At 39.6% G+C, this 27,515-nt stretch overlaps 1 protein-coding gene across 1 annotated transcript in view; it reads left to right on the top strand.

Annotated features, from left to right (window-relative positions):
- The first annotated feature begins 15,231 nt into the window (after positions 1–15,231).
- lingo2b (leucine rich repeat and Ig domain containing 2b) overlaps positions 15,232–27,515 on the top strand; it is a 38,234-nt gene continuing 25,950 nt past the window's right edge. Inside the window, exon 1 of the mRNA XM_031732051.2 lies at positions 15,232–15,510. The gene's annotated coding sequence lies outside the window, so the exon portion shown is untranslated. The remainder of the gene's footprint in view (positions 15,511–27,515) is intronic.

Raw genomic sequence — 27,515 nt, 5'->3', positions numbered from 1 at the left:
CGCTATTATGTGACACATTTCTATGTGCGTCATCAGCCTCTTTGTTGGTTAGTTTAATCATTTTTCACATGGCTGTTTTTCTGCAAGAACCTTTGCCCTTTTCTTCTTTACTTTGACATCTCTGATAATCAGTTTGCATTGCGTTAATTAACACTGATTTGTTTCTTTAATACAGTGGTTTGTCAGTCCTGTCCTCAGGACCCATGGAGCTCCTGGTCATCTATCTTACCAGTTGGTTAATTGCAGTTAATTGCATTCACCTGCCATCGCAGGTGTCAAATAATCGCTCATTAGATGCCTGGAATAAAAACCAGCAGGGGTGTGAAACTGCAGGATGGAAAAGTACTGCTTTGAAAGAAGTGAGAAAAAAAAACTTAAAACGTTATTTCTTCTAAAACAAGTGGGTCAGTCAATGAGCTCGAACACTTTCCAAACAACTTCAAAATAGCCAATCAATAGAATTTCTCATTAATTTCAGCCGTTCATTCATCTAACTTTCAAAGGAAGGCAAGGGTTTCACACAAACAGGAGCTAATTAACGCTGCCTTTTGTGAAGTGTTGTGGTGTTTGCACCAGCAGTTATGCATTAAATTGGCTGGTAATAATAACCCCTCGTGCACTGTCTGCATCATTCATCTGTGACAAATGAGCTCAAGAGATTCCGTGGTCGTATTTCATTTGTTTTCTCGATCCAGTGAGGTGAATATTTTCTGTTTTAGCATTTAATTTCATAATGCTTTATTATACCCACCCACAGTCTCCTGGCATAACTGTGGCATGGCTGAGCTTCCTGCTGTCAGCTGAGTAAGTGTCGCTTTCAGCCACATGGGAAGAAAAGCAGGCAAAAGTCAGATTTGTTAATGCGACTCACGCTGCGTGCAGGTGCAGGAAGAGTTTTGAGTTTTCTCTATATATACTGTGACCTAAGACAAAATTTGATTTTCATAAAGGTCTCAAAAGTAGATAAAGAGAACCCAAACAGGAAAATTAAATGAAAATATTATACCCTGTCGTTTATTCCATATATCAAATAGTCAGATGTTACATATCTGAAAGTTGAAATCAGAATCTGATGTTCTTCGGTCACAGGGATTGCAATGGGCATCAGAGCTCTGCAAAAGGAGATACATTATAAAGACAAAAGCAGTGGGCCCCTGATGCATCACACCTACAGGAGCTGCCATGAAGTTCCCGGCTTACAGTTCTGGTGCTGATGTTAATGCCAGAGGAGGTTTGGTTAGTGAATCAGCAGAGCACTGATGACTTTTACTCACTGGGCGCCGTGAGGACTCAGCAACCGTGCTCTGTAACTTTATGTAGTTTGGTACTTTGTGGCTTAGCTGCTGTGGTTCCTTAATCCCTTTGCAATAATAACACTTACAGTTTACTGTAGAAAATGTAGGAGTGAAGAAATGTCATAAACTGACTTGTTGTGGGAGTGGCATCCTATTACAGTACTACTTTTACAGAGTGCATGGTTAGGTGCTTGATTTTATACACTTGGTAGCAGGACAGAAAAGATCTGAATTCACAAATTAAGAGATGTGGCCCATTATATGGTCTATGCAGTGTATCTGAGGCCTTCAGAACAAGTTATTGATGATGCCTGGTGCTGGGTGGTGGTGGGTTGGGAAGAGTTTGGACTCCACTAATCCACAATCAGAGAAACTGTGCACAAATTTCAAAACTACTGTTACCCCGCAACAAGAGTGAGACATGTAACAGTTATGGAGGTCTCAAAGGATCCTAGGGTAAATTTAGAAGAGCTGAAGGCCTCTCTTCCATTGGCTAATCTTTCCTAATGTGTAACCAGGAGAGCACTATGAAAACCATGAAAAGTGTGCATGGCAGGGCTGCAAGGAGAAAGTCACTGCTCGTCTACAAAGATCATGTGGACAAGCAGAAGGCTGTTTGAACGTAAAATAAACTTCCTGAAAGAAAACCACTGAATCGTAGCATGAGAACTATATTAGTGGTGCCACAGTTTATCTGTTTTGATGCATCTTTTTCTGGTCTGGTCATCATCACTGATAGAGAAATGAATTCTGATTATACCAGCAAACTCTAAAGGTCAGCTGCAGGACATTTGTCTGTGAGCTGAATTATAAGATAAACTGGGTTATGCAGCAAAATGACAAGGTTCAACACAGAAGGCTTCTACTCAATGAAGAACGAATGGTATGGATTAAAACTAGAAGATTATAACCCAAGAAGTACCTTAAGCAACATTTTCATGTGAGGAAATCCACCAACATCCACGAGCTGAAGCTGTTCTGAACCAACGAATTAGTTTTTCCCCAAGCCGATGCACAGGACTGGTCAGCATTTACCACAAATGTCGTTGTTCATCAGATGCTAAAAGCAAAGGTTAACATTGCTTTTTCCTCTCACAGATATATTACAAAAGTAGCACCGGATAATATCCCTCAGTAAATCAATTTCAAAACACAAAACTGTCACATTAGCCCTTTAAAACCAGAAGTCAACACATTGAGTTTTTCTGCTCACTCATCACACAGAGAGCAACGTTAGCCCTAATTCAGTGTTTAATCTGCCACTCTCCTTTTACCTCTGTTTGCAATACATATATAATCACAGAATATTCAACTTTTTTTTTTCACATTGACCGGGCAAACTGTGAAAATGCAATCGCCATATTTAGGACGGACGTCTCAGTAGACTTTAAATAAAAGAGGACACCATCTTATATGCATTTCAAAGAATGATGCCCTCCTTGCACAAGTCGTGCACAAACAAGACATTTACAGACAGCAAACAAAGAGTTGTTGTAGTGATACTTCAAAGCACTGACACTGCACTGAATACATGCAATAAAAAGGTGGAAAGTATATTATGTTGCCTGCAGCAGTCTTGGGGATTATATAATGTATAAGCCAATACTTCCCTTGCAAAGACTAACAACATTATTGCTGCTCTTGTAGAGAAGCAGAGATATCCTTCAAAATACACAGAGCCTTCTTTTTATAGATATGTGTAGTGGTATGTAGTATTTAGTAATATGACAGTAAGTGCTTCTGCCAGCCTGCATATTTATTATGAATACCCCTAAAACAAAGCCACAACCTTCACATAATTACACCGTGTCATCCTGGAGCTGTGTTTGCCTTTAGTGGATTAGTACACATTAATACACATTTTATTCATAACACAATGCGCTGTGCAGTTATCTTATACCGAGCCTCTTGATGCAGTGTTTGTTTAATAAGAACATTTACATTTAAAAAAAAAAAAAATTCTAATTGCAGCTTTTCTGCTATTATTTTATGCTTCGAGAACTTTGCAGTCACTTGCTGCCTTTGTGTAGCACAAAGTGATGCAGCCTCCGACTATTCAACGCCCACCTCGGAGCCACTTGTCACTTCTTCGCGGCTGTTATCTCTCAGTAATTCCCAAACAAGTGCATTTGTGCAAGACTGTATAACAGATCGGGGCGTTGTGACTTGACTGTGCATCATAAACCGGTTTTGTGTTTTTGTTAATTGCTCCTCTCGGTTGTATGCAGCACAGAATTAAACTTGAGTTACAAAACTACAGCAGAAACTATACAAATCAGGAGCTTGAACAGTTACAGTAACAGTAATCACTGTGGTACACGTACTGCACGGGGATAAGAAAAAAACAAGAGGTCACGAGGAAGTAAACTCCAAAAGGCTAAAACCTCGGGGCACTAATGGCCCGTTTCTAGCGCTGTGGTCTGAATCCTCGTCCTCTCATCACTGCCTCCATATTCTCGTATACCAGGCATTGGTGGTAAAGTGATTTCATTACACACGCTGAACACCCTGCTGCTTGCTATTGCAGGAGGTTGCCCAGTATTTGCTACTCCCTCCTGCCCAATTTACCTCCCACAAGTCAGTAAAGATGGAATGAAGACTGCAGTGTTCCTTTCACACGCTGCTCTTAAGTCGCAGGGGGCTTCGGTGGTGATAAAGTGGTTAATATTCATGCCTACTGTGCAAACCACACATGAGCCTCTAAATTCAGACAACCTTCCCTTTCTGCAGATTCTGTATTAGTAAAAAATACAGTATCATAAATGAGTTTTATAAAGTTATTTATTCTTCTATGTTTTTAAAGGATGGTCTTAAAACCTTGATGATGGTCTAAAACATCTTTACAATTTTACATAGGTGTTCTTTTCATAGGGCTTGAGATCTGAGGTGATGCTTTGTTCTGTAAGAACTGGACCCAAACCGTGCAGGTAAAACGGTCCCACAGCATAACAGAGCTATTGAATCCTCTCACTGTAGGAGTCAGTGATTCGTTTTTTTCCTTATTACATCATTTATCTGTATATGTCACCCTTAAGCTCTTTCCCCTAATGTTTCTTATTCGTATTCAGAACAAGGGCACTTTTACGTTAATGCTCATCACAGCTTCCTTCAAATATACCCCTCGCAGTGAATAAAGCAGGAGATCACCACAGACTGTGACGTAGGCATGAGGAGTTAAGTCTCAGAACTGTCTTAGATGATCCATATCACAGAAAAGTCTTTGTTGTTAAGTTGTGATATGAAAACAAGTCCATAAAATTCTCATTTGAAATTTGACTAGTCTCACACTCAGGGCCATCATTTCATCCGCTTCCGAACGATTTTGAAGATGTCTCTTGCGTCGGCCCTCAAAAACCACCATCCTTTAACTTGATTTTTATTCTCAGTAAGTGGACAAAGTTGACTGCAACCACATCTGGCAAGCAGTGGTCCAGGTGACGCGACTGCACTTGTTCAAAAAGCTTCTCCACTGTTAGTGTGTTCTGAGCTGGGACGAGATGGCAAGTTGGGATGCACCACAGTTCAGATCATTTCCTCTTAATGTTGAGTCTCAGACACCTGAAGGCATTGCAGTCAAACCACAGATACAGTGTCACCTTTGGGGAGCAATTCATGATGGATGCTGAGGTTGTAAATTGTGGCAGGGAGACATCCAAAGGTCAAATAATCCTACCAGCACAGTTTAAGATCACCCTTTTACATCTTGTGTATTTGAATCCAGTTTACTGGGGAGTAAATTGCTGGCATTATATCTTGGTTTGGTGCAGTTACTGTCTGGAGCCTCATTACACTCTTGTCTTTGTAATCTGTTGGCTCTGGCTTCCCTCTCACTGTGGAGACATAATAGTGTGATCCATCTTCTCATCTTTACAGGTTAAGGCAACGTCCTAATGCCATTAACACCTCAACCTAAAACAGACGATGTACATCAGCCATGTCCATTCCCATCTTCACTTTTTTTTTCGAACAGTAAGCGCATTACCATTTTAAAATACAATGAAGCCTATTATATGCTTCAGGTGAGAGTGTTTCCTGCTTTTAGGTTGCTCTCCTCTGCTCTCTGTTTCACCTCGTAAATGTAGTTGTGTGACACAGCAGTCAACTCTCACATGGAGATGAAATAAAAGAAGTTCACATATGTTTAAATTATTTGGGAGGGACTGGCTGATCGTGCCAAAGTGCTCTCTGCTAACCCGTTTTTACTTTCACGCTCATTCCTTTAGAAATTTATTTGCAAAACCAAAACTTGGATTACAACACAGAAAGAGCGAGTGTGTCTGTGTTCATCGCCTTCTAAAGACAAATTCACTTTACTGTATCTTTATATGGCAGATTTGTTTGCTGCTATAATGTTCAAACTCTCGCTTGTATAACCTTTAAAAAAGACCAAAAATAAATAAATAAAAGTTCTTCCCAAAATGTCAAAGTTAAAGACCATAACCACAAGGTCACTTCTACACCCATTAAAACAATTTCTATGAGTCTACAGTATTTTGATGTTACTGAATGTCAAATAACATTGCTTTTCCTTTTTTTTACCCAGGAAAGTCCTATTAAGATCCCAAATATCTGTGTGTTGGGTGTTTACTTCAGACCGTGACCTTTAAGCAGTGGCAATGCACAAGCTGAATCAGACTGGGGAACTGCAACTACGGTGGCACAGCACATCAGCTGGAGGTGCTGCTGTTTGTTTAAGGGCGACCTGTCACACAACCTAATATCTAAGGCCTTATGCAACCCCACTGTAGTTCATACGATCACCTAGAGACTGGTCAGGCATGAGCTACCTCAGTGGAGGGCAGATGGACCTGTGGAAGGTGTAAACTTTATATAACTGTCCCACTTCATGCCTCGCTACATGCAGTTTGAGATTCATGTTGACAGTTGCAAAATGTGCACCAGAGAAGGAATGAATTTCTCCCCGAAAAGTTTCTATGTTTAAAGCCGCCCAAGACATGTTCACAACACTGGCGTGCTCAAGCATGACCCTGTTTATACCACATGACATCCATGTACTCAGTACGCCATAATGACACCAACCTTGTACAGGCAGCCTGGTCCCAGGGCTGGCATAGACGCAGAATACCTTTGGCATGGCGAAGTCAAGACGGCGTGGTTGTTTTCTTTCAGGCCTCGGAGGTGAGACCAAATGGTGTGCCTTCTGTCCCTGTTGTTTCTGCTTTTCTGCACAACCTCTGCATGAGTGCAGGCGACATTTATGATGTAAACCAGATGCTTGTGACCCTGAGGCTCCATTGCTACCAGGCTCTGGGACAGGGGAAGAAGGCTGTGTTAAGGAAAAGGAAACATCCTGCACTTGGCGGTCACTTAGCCCCTTAGATCTTTTAATAAGGTTTATTACTTTTATGCTTTTAAATTACACAAGAGGTACCAAGCTTTTTTCTTAATTTCCCCCTTTAAATAATACAGTCTCGATCCTCCCAGTTTTTAACCATTTAGTTTTAACCAAAAAGCCTCCTTAATATATTCACTAATATGCAATGTATTTTACTTAGTCCTACATTACATGAGTTTTTGTGTCTTATTAACTACTCTATAATGAGTTCTGGGCAGAACTGGAAAGCCAAACAAATTAGTATTAATTCAGGACAAATTAGACGATTGTGAAAGTGACTTTTACTTCATAAGGCATAATTAGTGTCATTCGGATCCGGCTGTGTCTGCTTGGCGTATATGAAATAGGTTGTCACCCTCAAATTAAGTTTACAATCTCCTCATCTGACCTTTTGAGTTAGATTAGAAAGAAAGAAAATTAAAATGTCACGTTCCCTATGTTTTCATCACTGGGGATATTACAGTGGAAAAATATTTCCTATTTATTAATCAAAAATGTCAAAATGCAAATTGATTGTATTTACAGACTTACCTGCATTTGCTGGCTATTTTGTTAGGTACACCTTGCTAGTACTGTGTTAAGCTCTCTTTTGCTTTCAGCTGCCTTAATTCTTCATGAGATGGATTAAACAAGGTTCTGAAAAGTTTACTTAGAGATTTCGGTCTATGTTGACATGATAGGATCACACAGTTACTGCAGATTTATCAGCTGCACATGTGAACCCATCATATGAATCTCTAATTCATGACTGTGGAAGCCAGTGGAGTACGGTGAACTCATTTGTTCAAGAAAAAGAGTCTGAGATGATTTGAGCTCTGGTGTGTCATCCTGCTGGAGGCATCCATCAGAGGATGGGTATACTGTGGTCACGAAGAGATCAACATGGTCAGCAACAATAATGGTCATCTGGTACTGAAGGGCTCAAACTGCGCCAATCAAATATTGGCCACACCATTACACCACCAGTATCCTAAATGGATGACAGGAGTCAGAATAGATCCATGTTGTTTAAATTTCTGCTATCCAAATTTTGAATCAGAAATCAAGACTTTTTAGACCAGACAACATTTTTTCTGAGTTTCTTTCTCACTGAAGGAAGTCACACCCAGTATGGTCTTCTGCTGCTGAAGTCCATCTGCTTTAAGGTTTAACATCTCATGTATACAGAGATGCTCTTCTTTCTCCTTTCAGATCATTCTCTGTAAATCCTAAAGATGGTTGTGCAGAAAAATCAGCACTTTCGGAAAAACTCAGATCAGATTAGATATTTGCATTAATGAACAATTGAACAGGTGTACCTTAATAAAGAGCAAGTCTATTTGCTGTCATATTCACAACATTTTTGAGTATGAATATTTACCATAACAACGGTAGTCTTTATTTATTAGGATATGTATTGATCAAGAAAGTTAAAAATTTCTGTTCAGTCTCTGCATGATACACAAACAAGTTTTATATGCAACATTTATAGTCTTTACTCTGCTACCTCATGCACAATTTATTGGAAATTTAGTCTTAAAACAAAGCATTAAAAGCATTCTATACACACTGTTTACCTGTTTAATGTTTAATGTACAATATAGCTGTGTTTTCCCAAATGGGATCTGCCAAATGTTAGCATGACACAGAAATAAAAATCTATTATTTAAATGGTTGCGAAAGGAATAAAAACCACTTACAATGAAGAGCACAGGCCTGGGGAAGCTGCTATGCTTGAACTAAATTATGTTGTCAGTGTGCTTACATGCCCGCAGTGATCAACAGGTTGATAATTGTTAGGTCATTTGTTAATTACCAATAAACACTGTAAGTGCAGCTCCGAGAGAGATGAGAATTTAAATGGATTTGTCATAAAAATGAACGGGCATTTTATTTCTGGAGGGATGTTTGAACTTCAAATGGAACATGAATGACTCCAGCAGGGCAATCCAGTCTGATAGTTGGAAGGATATTTCCCTCCAAACCTGAAATGTCAACCTAATGGTGGCTCTGGATGGATCACCAAAGTGAGTCTACTCCATCCTCTGGGAACAATGCACGTCTGGACAAAAATGTCAAGGCAAGCTCTCAAATAGTTGTTAAAACATTTCAGTTTGGACTGAAGTGTTGAACTGAGTGGCTTACTCTGCTAACCATCCGCCCCCTGCCATCCCCGGAGTCACAGTGATGGCATAAAAATATCAAAAACGAAAACACGGCAGCTTTTTGTTGAGGCTGTGCAGACAAAACGGAGGTCAAAACTGAAAGCGAGAAATACCATCAGCTCATTTATATAATGTATGCTACCATAACATACTGTATGCTTTAGACCGCACTAACAAAGTGATAATGCTGCAGGCTTTAGACACATGGCTACACAGAGATAAAGGCAGCATAAATAAATACACAAGTTTAATATGTATAAATTGTTTCTGTGGGGAACAAACTGTCATAGTTGAAGCTGATTTAAATTACTGGACCCTGCTATAAGCTCTTAAATCACAGGGCTGTCTTGAGAAATGCTAATGGAGGGATTACCGCCCTGTACTTAACATGATTGTTTTGTTTTTTCCCTTTTTAATTGAGGTTCGGTGACAGAGCTCGCTAAATTAGAAGTTGGAAGTTAATGTAATTAAAGCTACTTTCCAACAGCAAAAACTCAGAAATATTTCATGTTGACACCACGAGTAATGGAAGTGTAATAAATTATGGAGCAATAAAAAGTGTAAATGGATCTGGACGTTTTAGATTGTGCTTTATTTCTTTTGAAGCTTGGTTGCCATAGATGCCAGAACTGTGTCTGCTCCTCTTTGGTCTCCGGTTCTGTCTTTACTGTTTCTATTTTGGTCTCGCTCTCAGTCCAAAGTGTCAGGCGGCGCAGGAGGGAAGTAGCAAGCCAGTCTTTCACCACAGGGAGAGAAGTGGAGTGCTGGCTTGTCTCGCCGGAACCCCATAGAGACGTTAGCCCCACAGGTACATGCTAATGAAGACAGCGAAATCAATATTCCTGCCATCCTCCCCACAGCGACACACATGCATAAATTTGTATTTCAGTGCTTGTGGGAACCTTCCATTGACTCCTGTTAGTCCCCATTTTCAGACCTGAAAGGTGAAATAGAACCTCGGGTAGATTGTGACTGTTCAGAGTTACTGCTTTCGAAGCGCCTCCAAAACTCACCAATTCATTGGATGTTGAGCAAAACGTTTTTTTCACTTCTTTGTTTGCAAATTGAATTGTTAATTTGTTCCCTTTTTATGAGCGGGTCAGGCTGTTTGTTTTTGCTAAGCTAACTCTCTTCTGGGTAGATATTTAACACTTGTTGCTAGAGAGAAGCCAAGCTGCCTAATGCTACAGTCACAGTATTGACAACAGCGGTTGGAGACGGCTGCCTTTTACATTGTTTCAAAGATGGGAAGCTGGTCGGTGACCACTCACAGACCAGGTGATAAAGTTGCATTAAGACATTTTATCTCAGACTGACTTTAAGTTAGCAATTCTATGCAATCTGAAATGATGTGGCAATTTACTGTGATACACCAGCAAAAACTAACAATATGTTGTCATCTGCATACACAGAAATACACATTAAACAGAAATTCACATTAAACAGAAATTCACATCATCTATTTGCATCTTTATATCTGAAACCAAAATTCCTTCACAAATAGTGACAGAGTTGCTGCAGGACAGCAGTGTAACTGCAAAATGACATAGGCGCTCGGCACCCCTGCTTTTATATAGCAATATAACCTGAATACAACCAGCTGTCAAGTTGAATTGAGTCCCCTACTGCAAAGAAATACATCACTGATGAGCTGGACTCATCTCTGTTGACTGACTCAGATTGATTGCAGAGTGTTTGCAGTTTGTCTGAAGGTGATTGCAGTCTCAGGGCAACCTGTGCAATTGCTTTGAGGTTGAAAGTAAGTAAAATAGCCACAGCGAGATATTGAAAAGAAATGAGGGTGTGAGCGATGACCAGAAAAGCCTTTTTAAACTGAATAAGATAAATGCCCTTTTACATGCCAACCCAGCGTTTTCCTTCCTCACCACAAAGGAAAACAGTCTGTGGTCGTCCGAGTTTGGTGATTTTTTGTCACAGGTCTACGTGCTTTATACAGGGACTTCCACAGGCTTTTCAACAGCGCTGCTGGGACCGCGGGGGGGCAGTGTTTTGGAAATGACAGTCTTCATTACAAAGCTTTCTTTTATGAATTAGCATACATGTTTTATTGAACATTTGAAGAACTAGCAAATGTATATGTAACATGATAATCATTTTAAACGTAGATCTGATCACCTTTCGACGTGAAGTATCTTAAACATATTTTCTTTTTGTTTCTTTTGTCTGTGCACTGAAACTTTGTATGTCAAGATGTCTGTAAGAAGCACTGATATATTAGGCTGAAGCTTCAGCTGCACTTTGACGGTAAATAGTGTGACTTTTCACTTCATCTGAACACACCTTTACAAGCCCTCCCATTGGGGTCATTCCATGCCATTCCACTTGAAACTGTTCAACTTTGATCAGCAGAAGGTTAACATTTGGCATCAGCTCCTCAGACTCTACACTGGCTGACCATTTATTTTAGAGTTGATTTGAGGGTGTTACTGTCTGTAACACTGAGTCTGCGGCCCAGTGTTTTTGTGTGTTTTGGTTATATCTTTAATTGTTTTGGTTCTGCTTGTAATAGATTTTGTTCTATGATTTTGGTTTCTCTTATTTTGCTTTTCTCATGTTCCTCCTCGTGTCATGTCTCGTCTCCTTGTTTCCTCTGTCTTCCCGGTCAGTCAGGTCTCTGTGTTATTCCTGTTTTACTTTGACGGTCCCTTGTCTCATGTAAATGTATCCAGTTTTGCTTCCTTTGTCTTGTTATGTCTAATTAATCCCAGTTGTGTTCCCCTCCTGTCTCCCATTTCCTGATTACTCCAGTGTGTATTTGAGCCCTGTGTTCCTTGCTCTGTGTTGTATTTTACCCTCACTGTGCTATTTCTCCCTGCTTGGCCCTGGTTAGTTTTCCTTATTCATGTTTCTTAGTTTCTAGTGTCCATGTTCAGGTTTTGGTTTGCTTTTTGTGAAGTTTATTTCTTATGAAGAGTTTGTCCAGCATTAAAGCTGTGCTTTGAGTTTATTCCTCCATCTGAGTGTCCTGCGTTTGGGTCCTACATCCTGCCTGCCACACAGCACCAACCGTGACAGTTACCTCTTACTTTTCATGACTGGACTCAAGAATATATATTAGAACTGCTGTCCTATACCAACCAGTGCCTAGCCTGAGATCCTCAGGCAGAAGTCTGCTCACTAGTCCTACCTCACACTAATACACAATAAAGCGTTTACAGTTTGGGATGTGGAAAGACCTGCATGAGGAGCTCCAACTCGCTTTATCAGTCTCCTCTCTTATATCATTGTTAAAGTCTAATTTATATGGTAGCGGTTTCATATAAATTTTATTTTATATGTTTGACATTCTTAAATTTCCACCATTTTATTCTTTTACCTTTAAAATTTTATGTTAAAGTCTTGTTTTCTTAACTGTTGAGTCACTTTGTGACTTTGTTCTTATTCTTGTTTTATCGTTGAACTTGAGTCTTGCATGGCCTATTTTAATTGCTATGCTAATACATAAAATACAACCAATATAATGACTATTATTTTTAGATTCATATTTTGCTAAAGTTTAATTAACTATAAATGTAAAATTAAGTGATGCTCAGCATTAAGTGAAAATAAATTACTTTATCTGGTCCTAAATATAATCTTTACTTTTAATGTATACCTGGGCCCAAAATAGTGACATATAATTTTTAAACTGGTTTGTGGGAATATTTTGTCCTCGCAAGAGTAGTAGTGTAAGAAAACACTCAGTTATTTCATATCTTCATTATACCATCTGAGTCGGCGGGGTCCCCTGTGACTAAGCTACAGTGTGTCACAAAAGATTAAAATGAGGGAACGATAAGGGGAAATGTGGCGCATATGAATAACAAAGGTAAAGGTATGAATGGATAGAAGGTGAATACAGATTAAAAGTCTCACAGGGCACAGCGAAGAAAGAAGAAATGAGTGGAAAAGGGGGGAGCGGAGGTAGAAACACAGATCCCACAGGCGCTCCTCTTTTTCTCGTCCCATGCTGTGAGCTGCTGTTCTCTGGTAAAAGCAAAATGATTAACTTGGAAGAGTGAAGTCCCACCATACCCAGCGGCAAGAAAGCATAATATAAAATGGGACTTCCTTTAAAAACTTTCAAAATTAAATCATATGAGAAAAAAATGATTACTGTCCATTCCAGGTGTGCGGATCATCCAAAGGGCATGCTGTTGCTCTTTGAGACGTGAAATCAAATCTTCTTTTTTTTAAAATATTTGTTCAGGGTGACACATGAGCCAGGTATTGACTTCTTAAAACCCTGATAAGCTTATGTAGGAGTCTCAGCATCATCCACCTGTGATGTAAAGGTTCGTTTGCTTCAACAGAAATTGATTGGAGCATTGATTAGTGCCTGTTGTGTAGAAAGCTTTGGAGTTGATGCTAATGTGACATTCTGATCTGATTCATCAAGAATGAGTCATCATCATCGTCATCATTGTGCCTCTTCTTTTCCATCTTCTTGTTTAGTGCCCTGAGCACAAAGAATGGAATATTTGGATGAATTAATAAATCCTTCTTTAATTCCTCGTATCATAAAATGTATTTTTACTGTTTAAAAGCTGGAATCACAACATTTATTTTTAATACCTGATAATATCCTGGATTTATAGATGAGTCCAGTTTTCATTTTAACCTCAAACATGACAGGTTGATGTTTAAGCATATTATTTTGCATCATTACCACTATTATGTTGCATGTAAAATGTAACAGATTGTAACATCTCACTTCCACCATAGCTTTGATAAGAAAAGCCCATCTGATAGAAAGCAAACAGCTCCAAGTGTTTAATTACTTTATCAATAATTTCCTCATTTAATGCATTATTTCACTTTTGTCTTCTATGCTGGATAACAGGATAAGTAAAGTATTTTTTATCTTTTAAGGTGGGAAACAGAGGGATTGGGCGGGGGGGGAAGTGGTTATCTGACATACACTGTTGTTGTTTTTTTACAGCTTCCACAATCACTTCTTATTATAACTTAGAGTAGACAAATAGCTGCACATAGTAGTGTCTATAGGATGGAAAACATACTGTCCTTTTCCATTATCCACTATGTGTATATCTTAGTCCACCTTAAGCCTTGTTTTAGCTCTTCAGAAGTGGCATCCTCACCCTCTGAGACCACTAAGATGCAGCATTCTTTTGACTTGACTTTTGCTGAATGGAGTCTCACATTATTTATTACAAAATTCTGTATCTATCATACCATCTTGTACAAGGCAACAATTTCCACTTTGTGGGACTACTGCTCACTAAACAAAGTTTAATTTGGTGCTGTGCTCTGTTGGAGTTTCCACCGTGTGCTTTATACTTCCATGCACTGCCTTCTTAAGGCTTGCACCCAGAAACATCCTCTGTGATTACCCAGATTATCATCTGGCCACTTAGCACTAATGCAATGCTTCCCGCCATCACAATGCTACTAAGTCAACTGTAAACGAGATCCATTTTAATAACAGCTGAACCAAGACTGCAGATTGGCTTTAGATGAACAAGATTAAAACCACCACAGGTTCAAATAAAAGCTGCTTCTCTGGAAGGACTATGTAATAAAATCTGTCTTTTGTACACTGAATATGTACATTCACTGGCCACCTTATTAGGTACAGCTGATTATGTTCTCAGTCACATGGCAGAAACAAAATCCATTTAGTCGTATAGACATGGTCAAACCGAGCTGTTGAAATTGAAAGTGTGTATCAAACTGAGAAAGAAAGATGATATACGTGACTTGGCCAAGCTGACTGTAAGGGATGAGTAAGTAAATTTATCATTCATTACAACCAAGTCGTGCAGACGAGCACCTCTGAAGAACATGTCTTTGGCCTGTTGGAGTTTTGTTGCATCCCTCTATGAATACGCGTCCCCATCTTATGACAGTTCATTCAAGCAGTATATCTCTCCACATCACAAAGCTCAAATCATCCCAAACTGGTTCCTTGAACATGACAATATAGAAAATACAATCTCAAACCAGAAGAGCATCTTTGGGATGTAATGGAATGGGAGATTTACATCATGGATATGCAAAGACAAACCTACCAAAACTCTGTAATGTCATCAATATGACCCAAAATGTTTCCGGCACCTTGTTGAAACCACATCACAAAAAATTAAAGCATTTTCAAAGACAAAAGCCGTCCCAACTGATACTGAAAAGGTTTATCTAATAAACTGTCCTGTACGTTTTAATGATCCAGATCAATAATGATCTAAGTCGAGACTAAACTGCTTCAGATTGCTGACCTATAAATGTATTCAGGATTCACCCAAACTAAATGACAGCTGTTTGGCACAACTGTACATCAGAGAGCATTTTTCAGGCTTTTACTCTGAAGGCCAACATTTAATGCCACTCTGTACACGCTGCTGGCTTGACGCATCTCTCTCTCTCTCTCTCTCTCTCCACACACCGTGATCCAGCGCGGTGCCGATGCTTCGTTAAACCTGGAGCCGACTTCAGAAACACTGAGCTGCGTGATAACCGGAGAGGAAACCAATTTAAAAAAAACAAAAAACGAAACAAAACCAATAGAAATTTAAAAAAAGTCTGCTATTATAAGGTAGTTTTTCCATGGAAGCCAGAGTGGAAGGAGACCAACTCAGAGAGAGGATTGCATTCACAGTCTGTGCAAGTCTGTGTTAAGAGTGTGCGCGCCTCGGACTCCCACTCAGTGATGTAAAACGTGAAGGTGGATTTTGGCATGTGGCGGAGCAGGTAAAAGGTAAGACTCGTGATACTTCATCGACCATTAAATTGCTGTAACACTGATATATAGAGAGAGATACATATATATATATATATATTTTTTTTTTTAAGCTCAAATTCATATTTCACTTCAATCCGTGACGAACATGAACGAAAACCTTTCTCGACTCACTCATGAACTGGGCGATAACTCGCTGAAAAAAAGAAAAAAAAGAAAAGATATTGACACTTGGTTTCATCAGCAGACTATAGGCGTAGTCCCTCTCCGGGCAGGAGGTGTGAGAATATTTTCAGGGGGGAAGGATGCAAGTTATTCAAATAAATAAATAAATAAATGCGAACAGGAGAGCTGATGAGGTCCCCATGAGGTCTGTGGTCGTGAATGGAGATAAAAGCTCTGCCTCCGTTTTGGGAGGGATGTAGGTGTTGAGGGAAGAAACGATGCTGCATTGTGTGATCACACTTTATGTATCACACCGTATGACTGAAAACTCAATAAATATATATATATATATATATATATATATATATATATATATATATATATATATATATATATATAAAGGATTGTCTTTTGGATTGTCTTTAAAAAGACAATCCACCGCCCGCATGAATGGTGACGCCTGTGGATGTGACTTCTTTCCCCCCCAGTTGAGATTGTTGCAGCAAAGAGATCGCATCTATACACTGTCTGACATGATGACACCAACACACTTGACAAGGTGGAGAGATAAAAACCCTCCTGTGCTGCACGGCGGGGGATGATACAAGCTCTGTATGAAGTTGGTGTTCTGCTGTGAGTCAGTGTGGCCCTGCAGCAGAGGAACACACTGAGGAACACAGTCCTTTTTTTGTACCCCCCTCAGAGTGGACCAGGATCCCTAAAAGCCTGCGGGGATGAGATATAGTGTAGATATCCCTTCATGCGGATGAGTGTTTGCAAAAAACCCTCACTTTACACGCTCCTGTTCTGACCTTAAGTATGAGAAATAGGACTGAATTATAAATGACTTATGCTCAGCCAAGGGACTCTCCAGCCACTGGCTCTTCTCTGACTTCCGTGGGCATTAATTGAGGATGGCATGGCTACAGTAATTGTGTGCAAATTGAATCTGGCCATTGTTATCTTCATAATAGAGAGCATAGTTCAGGGGAAATGACCAGAAATGCATTTGTAAGCCTTTTTTTTTTTAATTAAAAATTTTAAAAAAGGGAACAATAGTTTGGTGAGCACACTGAACAAATGCATACATGCTGTGGCCTTGGATTTTGGAACACAAAAGTACGGTTTTTAGAAGTTTTCTTGTAACAAATGAATTTAGGTGCACGGAGGACTCTGCTGTACCTCAGGGCTTTCGGCAAGTGCCGCCCCTGCTGTCTCCAAGCAAGAGGGATGCTAATGGAGGGGTTGGTTGGGGGGTACAGGCGTTACCGCTGCAAGATCGAGAGAGATGGTGAGCGTGTGTCTCTGAGAGAGAGAGAGAGTGTGGGTGAGTGTGTGGGCGTGTGTGTGTTTGTGTGTGTGTGAGGCGTTTCCATGGCAACCTGTCAGGGGTGTGTTTGGTCCCGGGAGATAGTGAAAAACGGAGGGAGAGAGAGAAAGAGAGGGAGACAGAGAGATGAGAGACGAGGAGAAAACTATCCCTTGTTAAGGGTTGGGGGGGGGAAATGAGATAAGCTAATGGGAGGGGGGGGAAGAGGGTAAGGTGGGATTGCCTCCACCCCCTACCACCCTATCAGCCTTCTATTGTTTATTTTCTCCAACCCTGGCAGGCTTCCTTTTCCCTTTCTCGCATCTCTTCCTCTGTTCCCTTGCAAGGAAATTTCAAGGCTTGCCGTGTCTGTGTCTTGTGTCACACGGGAGGATTTCTGGGTAATAACCAAGTGCACAAAACTCATCTGAGGAAATCACCGCGCCACCACCGTTTTCTCCTGACTTAACTCCCAATCAGCCTTCACGCTGCCTCAATGTAATCCACAGCTGGTCATACTTACCATGACTGTATTTTTGACCTCCACAGCCTTACCAATCAAGCTCAACCCCCCCACCTGCTTTTGTCCCTCATTGTGGGTGCGCAAACTAATGAGTTAACATCCCACCCGCGTAGCTGCACACAAACCGCCTGGCTGATTCTTGGCACTTTTATTTCCCTCAGATGGTGCCAGTAATGGAGAAAAGCAATGCCAGTGTTTGGGTTTTATGCGCTGACTGTTAAGCTCTGTCTTACTTGTACTGATTCCCTTTATTGGCATTAGTTGGATTACATTAGAAATCCAACTTAAACCAAATGGAAGAATATAGGGATTGATTACATGCTGCTCCAACAAGTGTGACAAGGATTTTTTTTCTATTATTGTTTGTGATCTAACAGGAAATATATGACAGGAAATAAGAGAAACAAGATCTAAGGCAAAGCAAGACATAAAAGACATAAATAAAACATAAAAGGCATTTCAAAAAGGCAAAAAAAGGAAAAAGAAATGTACATGCAAACCAAGGACAGAAGAAAAAACAAAATAAAATATAACATTAGAAACTAAAATAGATTACAGTGTAATCACAAAGTTACACCTACAGATATGATATGGCTGATTTCCCTCCATCCTTAAGCATGCAAAAGTCAGATTTAAATGACAGTAATTAAAAAAGCATCTTACCATTCATTACCAAAACGCCATAATTAGGAAAAAAAAAAAAAAAATAAGCCCATCAGTGAGAAAGCAAAAACCTTCAGTGGCTGATATTTAAAAGTAGGGAATTAATTTGTCTTCCCCATCTCTGAAACGAGGAGGTGCATCTTTCACCATGTTACAATCCCGTGATTGCAGCCATTCCAATGGCCACTGATCAATGGCCTTTGATCAGTGACTGTTGACAATTTGTATATTAATGATCAAGAAAGTGACCTCACAGCCCTTTGTTCACCAGTGGTGCTAGTTTCAGCCATTATGCAAATGACCTGCAGTCACTTGGAAGAGTGACGAAATGTTTCTCCCAATAAAAATGCTGCATCCAGATGAACAGAATTAACTTTTTGGAACATTAAATGAATTGTCCAGCTCACCAAAAGGCCTGAGAGGTTGGTGTGGCTGTAGCTCAGGAGGCAGAGCATGTGATCTATTAATTGTAGGTTAAATCCCTAGCTGCTCCAGTCTGCATGCCAACTTGCTGACTGATATATCCTTCTGACTTTGTTCAGAACTGAACCTGCCTGTACAGTTCTGAATAAAATTATTTTTACAGGTTAAACTGAGATTAATTTGTACCAGAATGATGGGAATACCAAAGTAGGGAGATGGAAAGAAACACCTCATTATTCCAACCGTGCCACATCATCTGTCAAACATGATGCCAGGAATGTTGTGTTAGCATGCAACGCTGACAGGGTCACTAATTTTTACTGATGATGTGACTGCTGATAAAAGTAGAAGGTACTCTATGCTCAGTGCAAATGAATAATAACTGAAAGCATGCCAAAGAAAAATCAGCCCAAGAGGCAAAGAAAGTGAATATTCTTCAATGACCTGCCAGAGTATTTAAAGGAGGGGATTACAGAAGTTAGTAATGTCCACAGGTTTTAGACTTCAGGCCGTCATTAGCTACAAATGATTTTCATCCAATTATTAAATCCATATATTTAACATTATCTTAGTCTGGCCCATTACTTTGGTGCTTCTGTAATTCCTGCACATTTATTGCAATACTTTAATTAAACCACTTAAGGGTGAAAGTCTTAATCACATCTCGGTTATATCATTTAAAATCGACTGTGGAAAAATGACAAAAATTGCGTCACTGTGTCACTTTAGTTATGGACCTGTCTGCGGTTTCCAATGCCATTTATACTAAAATGCTTTTATCTAGTCAGTTATGGTTTCGATTATAGTTTAAAAATAATCTTTGCAGAAAAGGAGTTTTGGCATCACTGTTACACCAGATCTTTACGCCATACTTGGCTGGTTTAGAAGGGGATGTATTGCCCGAAACTGCACCTGCCTCCAAAAGCCACCAACTGTTCATCTGCACACAGATCAGTACCAGTTTTTGGATAAGTGCACTACAAAAATATACAAATATTCCTAATGGCAGGGCCCGTCTATCTAATCTGGTTGCTGAAGGAAAAGTAGACAATTTGATTCATGGTAGGAAGAATTTTTATGATTAAAAATATAACAACAGTGCACATGAATGTATAACTGGCATCATAAAAGAGGTCACTGGGTCAGTTGAAGGTCTAATATGTTTTCTTCTCAAAATCTCTCATAATGGTGAGGCAGGAGAAGTTTTTTGTTTCATCTTGAATCCGAATTAAATATCATCCACGTGGAAGTTTAAATGTCCATTTCACTGAGAGCCCATTTAACAATAACTCAGAGCTGAGCTGAATGAGAGTATAATCATTTCTATTTACAAAAACTTCTTTGGCCTTCCCATTAATGCGCTCTTTCAGAGATAATCCACAGTGATAAAAAAAAACATAAAAAACATTAAGAATTATATTCGTAGTTATTATCCAGCTACCAGGTGATCTGTTACTTTAACACGTTTCAACCTTTCCACAGCCAACCAGGTTACTATTGAGGAATTTTAAAGTAATTGTGTAGTTAATCACGATGATTCTTAATGAGAGCCTGCAGTATGTGTACAGTTTGTCAGAAAATCAATATACCCCATAGGTGTCAAACACATTCTCAGGATATTAGTGCACGTTAAACTCATCGTCCTGAAATAACCCATTATGACAACAATAAAACAACAGATGGCTGCTGAAAGGCAACATTATTAATGCAAGGCAGATTTGCAGACAGAAACTTTAATTACTTAATAATTACCATGTGAATCAGTTTTATCTACACCATAAATAATTGATTAAATATTGTTCAGTTACCACTTTTCAATCCCAGTTGTCAGAGCCTCCAACTAACACACATATGCATTATATTATTGCTTAAGCAGACTTTAAATTACCAGGGTTTTACATGTAATAAGGTCATACCTTCCCAGTAATACACTACAATAAAATGCAAATGTTTCAGGTTTCTGAATTGTCGTATATAGAATGCTTATAGGAGAAGTTTCATGGAATTCAGTAAATAATTCTGCGCAGCTTTATTTGTGTTTTGCGATGCATCGCATAAATTCCTTGCAAGTATTATAATTAACTTAGGTCCTTTTGTGTTGGTTGCTCTGTAATGTTTGAGTTTGTTTCATGTTCACTGTGTTTCACAATCAGGGAGGAAGACTCTCCTCTCACTTAATCTGATTGGAAAAGGAAGAAGATATGTCAAGTTAAATAAGTCTTCTTGATGTTTTCTATTAATATCTTCATAGCAAAACATATTCTTAAATAAGAGTTTAAGCGCTAACGTTTAGCTCCAGTGGCAAGGTTAAAAATCTAGAAAGGATAAAGCAACATGGCATTTATGTTCATAACGATAATAATACAGTATATTTTAAAAGGGTGCCTAGCACGCATGCTGCAGACACAAAGGTGTAGAATGTGGGAATTTTATGTAACTTTTCTTAAGAAAAAACAGAAATGGCTATAAGATGTGGAAACCAGTAAAAGCACCCAAATGTTTAGTCAGAGTGTTGCGATAAAATGTTTCGAATATCAGAGACACCACTTTAAAAAAGGTCACAAATTAGTTTACTTTTTTTTAAATACCCCGTACTAAATGGCTCCATATCAGAAATAATCACACTCAATCTTAAAGTACTTTGAGAAGAACTAACTTTATTAAACAGTGTATAAAATCCAGGGAGTCCCAGATAAATCAGAGAATAATGACAAGAGCCATGACTTCCCACTCCTCTTCTGAATATAGATGTGTCCAAAGCAAGAGGACAGCGAGGACTCTTTTCATATTAAACAACACATTAGCGATGCAGCGAGCTTCAGAGTGCTCGGTTGTTATTGGAGACGAATTTTTTGTTTGACAGGCAAGACGAGGCCAGTGTGTGGGGCCCTTTTGCTGGAGTGTGATTAGCATTGCAGATGCTGGTTTCTGTAGGCGTCAGTTTCAACAAACTCAAGGTTCCCCCGTCTCCAGTGCATGATTAAAATGTAACAGTGATGCGTGGTTAATTCGCAGGAGCAGTATTATGCTGCAACACTCAAAGAGCCTATTTTTTGCTCAGGTGTGTATTGCACCTCCTCCTGCATGGGCTTTTTTTTGCGCCTCCTCTTGCACATAAATACACACAAGGGCTCCAACCGCATGAGTTTCTCTGTGCTGAAGTCTAATATGTCTCAAAGCTGCCAACAGCTATTACTTTCTGCAGGTATTCAATATCAAAAATTAATGTGTGAATATGAAAGGGAAATGAGGGGATTCATGACTTTCCTCGAGAAATGAAGGTAAAGATGAATTAATTTTAGTATTAGAATTTAGCACAGAAAGCAAAAGTAATAAGAATAACCACTGGCATGATCATAATAACCTTAATAACAATTAGAATTATCCAAAATAGTCTGTAATCCTCAGCCCTAATAAATAAAGGGATCATAAAAACACCATCTTCTTGTAATTTAGGTCCATTAAGGTTATGACCCTCCCACAGACAACCAGTGTAGTATTGATCAGCTTTAAAGTATGTGATCAATCAAACCGCATCATATCTGTTAGTGTAGACAACAGTAGAAGCTGATTCATAATGAAAGCCTGCAGCATCGGGGCCATTTATCAGAAAATCAATATACACTATTGGTGTCAACCTCCGCTGTATACACACAAACACACACAGTTGGACATGAGTCCATCTTGTAGTGGGTGTTCTATGTGCACATGGGTTGCCATTAGTATAGGAAGTGCAGGGAAAAAATCATCATTGAGCTGTGCTGTGTGGCATTTGAAAAGACTAATATATTATTCATGAAGAAATTTGATTGTCTGTAGTTTTTTATCCTCTTTCACTTCTTCATTATGTGTTCACTTGTTCATAGCTATATTATCTTTAGGGTAGTTTTAGCATACAGCCTGTTTCTTCTGTTTAGATAAAAAAAACAACCTTTAGATTTGCCTACTTTGTTAAACTGCTTTGTAACTCAAATATCTAACTGAATACACGAGTAAATTGGCAGAAATTCAGTGCATTTCCATATGTGGAAATGGTCAACGTGACCAGAAGAGTTTCTATGAGGATGTCAGAAACTCCATAACCATCTCTAAGGTTTACAGAGGATGGCCCAGAAAAAAGAGGAAATCCTGTAAAGGTGTGTGGTTTAGTTTCTTGGTACAAATTGGGCCTCTTAGGGGGGCCTGATACTGTACTCATACTCTAGGAACAACAAGTAGGCCTGCAGTGCAAGAGCGGGTTTAGTGCTCGTAATAGGGTGATATGGTACTACAAGGTCATTAAATAAGATGGATTATTTAAGACCTCTTATGTGAGACAACTAAGCATCATTTAAATGTCACAGCCTACCTGATTATTATTGTCGCTCATGTCTGTACCATGTCACAGAGTTCAGATCATTTCAAACAGGTTTCTTTAACATGACAAAGAAGTACTCAACAGTCCACCCTCACAGTTTCCACATCCTAATCTTAGATCTTATAGAGCACCTTTGGGATTTTGGTAGGATTTGCATCATGAACGTGCTGCTGACAAATCAGCAACAGCCACAAACCAAAATCTCTGAGGAATGCTTTCAAAACCTTCTTGGTTTTATGCTACGAAGAATTAAAGCAGTTCTGAAAGAGAAAAGAGGGCCCAACCCAGTACTAACGATATGTACCTAATGAAGTGTCAGGTGAGTGTAATTTATAGCATCTTAGTAACTTTTTCCCTACTGTAGTAATTGGGACTGTATAACTGTATTATTTATCAAATTATTCAGAATACGTTGTGTGTAAAATATGTTGTGTTGTGATTTGACAGCCCACGTTCTTCCAAGAGATTGTTCACTTATTAAACAGGAACTGTGTATATGCAAACTCCTATAGGCACAACCTAAATAGGTATATACAAAAATGTTGCCATGGTGAGCTAGAAGATGCTACAATGTTTTGTGACATACTGCATTCTGAATGCGGTAAGGGGTTAATTTAATACCAATTGTGAAGCCTTCCTTATTAGAAGCAAGTAGTTTCCATGCCCAAACTTAACCCAGTAGTTTTTGTTTCTTTTTTAGTTTTAAGTTGTTTAACTACTCGAGGGTGTGGGCAACTAGTAATGGGTAAAAATCAGGTTCCTCCTCCTTTTCTACAGTGGAACATTTTCAGGAATGCTTACATAGTTTATTCCAGACAACAGGAACCAATAATCGATAGCTGTTCTTCCATTCTTACCAATCATGATCCCACCGTAGTTCCATCCTGCAATCTTAACGTATAATCTTTTATTGCCTTAATGCAAGTCAGTGTATACTCTATACATATTGTAGCATTGCAGATTGTTGTGACGACTGAATGAAAACAACTTTGAGGTGCTAAAAGTCAAAATGTTTAGAAGTATCTGCCACTCTCGCTGCTATATATAAATGCGCTCAGCTCTCAGCAATGTCAGGAGCAAATAATGGTGCACATCCTTTCCATTGAGAAATGAGAAAACATAGCAACAGGCGGGTCTCTGGAGGACACACTCTTGCAAGAGATGCCAGTAAAATTGGGGGAAAAAAGCACAAGGAGTTCTTCAGGTTAGTGTGGGCAACCTTCCTCTGGCACTGTCACAAACACAGAAGGAGGCTGACATTAGACACTTCCACGATAACTATTTCTAGATTGTTTATGAGCACAGTTTGTAGAAGCAGCTTTTTATAAAGTGGTGCGTTCATTTACACTTTAGTGCAAAGAGTGATATTTTCCTGCACCTGTGAATTTTCCCAAGCTGAGCTAATGAGAAATATTAACTTATGAGAAGCTTTGGTATTCAGTGTTTCTCATGGGTAGAAACAGCCTCAAGTTTATGTTGCACCCTCCAAAGTTTTTTATTTCTCTAAACTTGTTAGCTGCTTGTAGGTAAGCAGGTACTCAGTGAACCCTTTTAATTTTTAAAGTAATTTTAAATTCAATACAAATTCAAGTGCCAAAATTCTGCACTACACTAACAATGCACGTGAGGCTCACCTCAGAAGCAAGTTATTCCCAACATTCCCAACTATAAAGAAAAAAAAGAATAGCTAGCATGATTCACTGTGATTAAACGGCATGCTGAGTTTACAAGCTGCTGTTAGCATTAGCTCCTAAGCTTCAAACCACTGGGTCATGTTGAACAGCTACATTTTAATGGATGTGCCCGTGTTATATACAATATAATGAATTTGTTAGCTAGTCTGCACAATCTCCACAACAAATAAAGATTTATTACCAGTGTGAACTGGCTCTATATACAGCAGCAGACACTTTATTAAGCACAACCTGCTAGTATTGGGTTGCCTTCAGAAGTAGCTTAATTCTTTGTGTTATAAATTCGAGAAGATGCTGAAAACAGTCCTCGGAGACTTTGGCATTGACATGATAACGTTGCAGTTGCTGCAGATTTGCATGTGCATGATGTTAATCTCCAGTTCCACCACAGCCTCTGCTCTGTTTGATTGAGATCTGATGCAGGAAACCAGATTTGAGCTTTGTGCACATTATCCAGCCATCAGCAGCCATTAGAAAATGGTAACTGTGTGGTCGTAAAGGGATGCAATAATATTCAGGTAGGCTGTGGTGTTTAAATGATACCCAGTTGGTGCTAATGGGCCCAAAGAAAATATTTTTATTCCATTACACCAAACCCATCAGCCTGAACTGTTGATGCAAGACACGGTGGATCCACGCTTTCATGTTGGTTACACCATCTGAATGTTGCAGGGGAAACTGAGACTCGTCAGATCAGGTAATGTTTTTCTAGTCTTCTAAAGTTGAATTTTGGTGAGCTCAATTTCCTGTTCTTGGCTGACAGGAGTGGCACCCACTGTGGTTGTCTTCTGCTGCTGTAGCCCATCTACTTCAAGGTTTGACATGTTATATATTTAGAGATGCTCTCCTGCAAACCTTGGTTTCCAATGAGTTACATTTGCTTAATGGTCACCTATGTGGCCATTCTCCTCTGGCGTCTGGCATCAAGAAAGTATTTTCTCACTAAGAAGTGCCGCTCACTGGATATTTTCTCTTCTCTTCTCAGACCGTTCTCTGTAAACCCTAGAGATGGATCTTTGGGAAAATCCCAGTAGATTTCTGAGCTACTCAGACGAGACCATTTAGCATCAACCGCCACACCACATTCATAGTCACTTAAATCACCTTTGTTTCACATTCTGATGTTCAGTTTGAACTTCAGCAGGTCGTCTCAACCAACACAGATGTTTTTATGCTTAAATGTTTTGCATTGCTACCATGTGATTGGCTGATTAGATATTCATGTTTCTGAACAGCTATAACTTATGAGTATAAATACAACTGGGTTAAAAATGAATTGAATTACTTTATAACACTTTTTAAACACTCTAGATTTTCATGATGGCAGGAATCAAACTGATTAGATTCTTTTACAGCTTTTTGAATTGAGTTATTCCAGCAGGGACCAACAGGAGAGACGAGGAATTAAGTGTGACATAAGCCCACAGCCAGATTCGATATGAGAATATCAGACTGCCTGCGAGCCCTCACACCCTCATCTCTTTTCATTCTCAACAGGGAGGTCTGTAACCCTGTATCTCCAGGAGTTCTTCCTGCATCTGGCCCATATTCTATCATTAGCTCCCCCACCCCTTCTCCCCCACTGCCTCCCTCCATCTCTGTCATTGCAAATTGACTTTAGTCACATGTACAGTAAAAATGATAGAAACGCATTAGGGCAAAATAGATAGAAGATTGTGCAGGTGATAGAGTATAAAGCCCAGAGGAGTCTTTGAAAGCAAAACAAAATGCAGCCGAAATGAGCAGAGATAAGTTCTAAAGACTTCACTGAAATGGACAACAGAGGGGAAGTGATGGCAAAAGTCAGCAGGGAGGCAATGTCATTTCAGGTTGTCAAACTCTGCAGCATGAAATTAAGCAAACCAGGTGGAGAGAATGAAAGTTAGAGCAGTGATAGGTGAGGGCGAGCTTGATTCAAATCAGAGGATTTGACTCTTTAATGCAAAGATAAACTGCTCTAACCGCCCTGAATTCAGGATTCAGAACACAAATGCAGCTATGAACGATGTGCAAAGCTAATGCTGAATCTTTTTGCTTTCATGTTGCATTTTCTGATGCTTTTGCAGCAGCTGGGAAAATAAATGAAACATCACCCTGTGAAGTAAGAATAACGCAACATCTACACAGTGGATTTCTTTATGAAAGAGTTCAATGAATAGCAAAATAAAAGTCTGGTATAAAAAGACACTATTCACATTATGCTTCCCGGGCGTAATAAATGACACCAGGTGATAGACAAACACAAATCAAACTGATTTCCTGACATCATATGCTTGGTAATAAAAACAGCTGCTGATTGCCTGTCATGTGTGATAGAGGGAACGAGACCGCCTGCTGTTGCACATTTCAGAACAAATATTGCTCCGGTCTCAGATGGTCAACATGGTTTTATCCACCTCTGTGACAGGACGCGGGATGGCTTTGCTTGAGCACTCGGTAATAGCACAAGTAAAAAACAGTAAGTGCTGATACAGAGAGGTTGTTTGTTCGGTGGTAGAGAACAGATCGGTGCTCCTGGGGAGCACCTGCTATACTGTAGTAACGACCCTGTCAATACGATTGGCCCACAGAGCTTCGGTCTTAATGCACTCACCCGCTTGTCATTATAAAGCACTTCAAAGAACAGAGAGGCCATTATATTCACAGTGTAGCACCAGTTGTGGAGCCCGTGGCCTCTCAGCTGTCCTGTTGCGTGGACACCAACGCTCTGGCTGATCCTCTGTCTGAGAGCACATTCCTTGCCGTGGGGGCTGTTTGGCTGGTTGACGGCCAAAGCCGCAGCTTCAGTGGCTTTTCAGGATGACAGCATTGGCACCACATGCCTGCAAAAACTGTGTCCTTCTCTGCATCTAAAGCAGAGATGTGCAGAGCTGCCTGTCAATTGGGATA

This window comes from Oreochromis aureus, linkage group 19, assembly GCF_013358895.1.
Source record: "Oreochromis aureus strain Israel breed Guangdong linkage group 19, ZZ_aureus, whole genome shotgun sequence".
NCBI lineage: Eukaryota > Metazoa > Chordata > Actinopteri > Cichliformes > Cichlidae > Oreochromis > Oreochromis aureus.
This window is presented reverse-complemented; position numbering and strand designations above follow the sequence as displayed.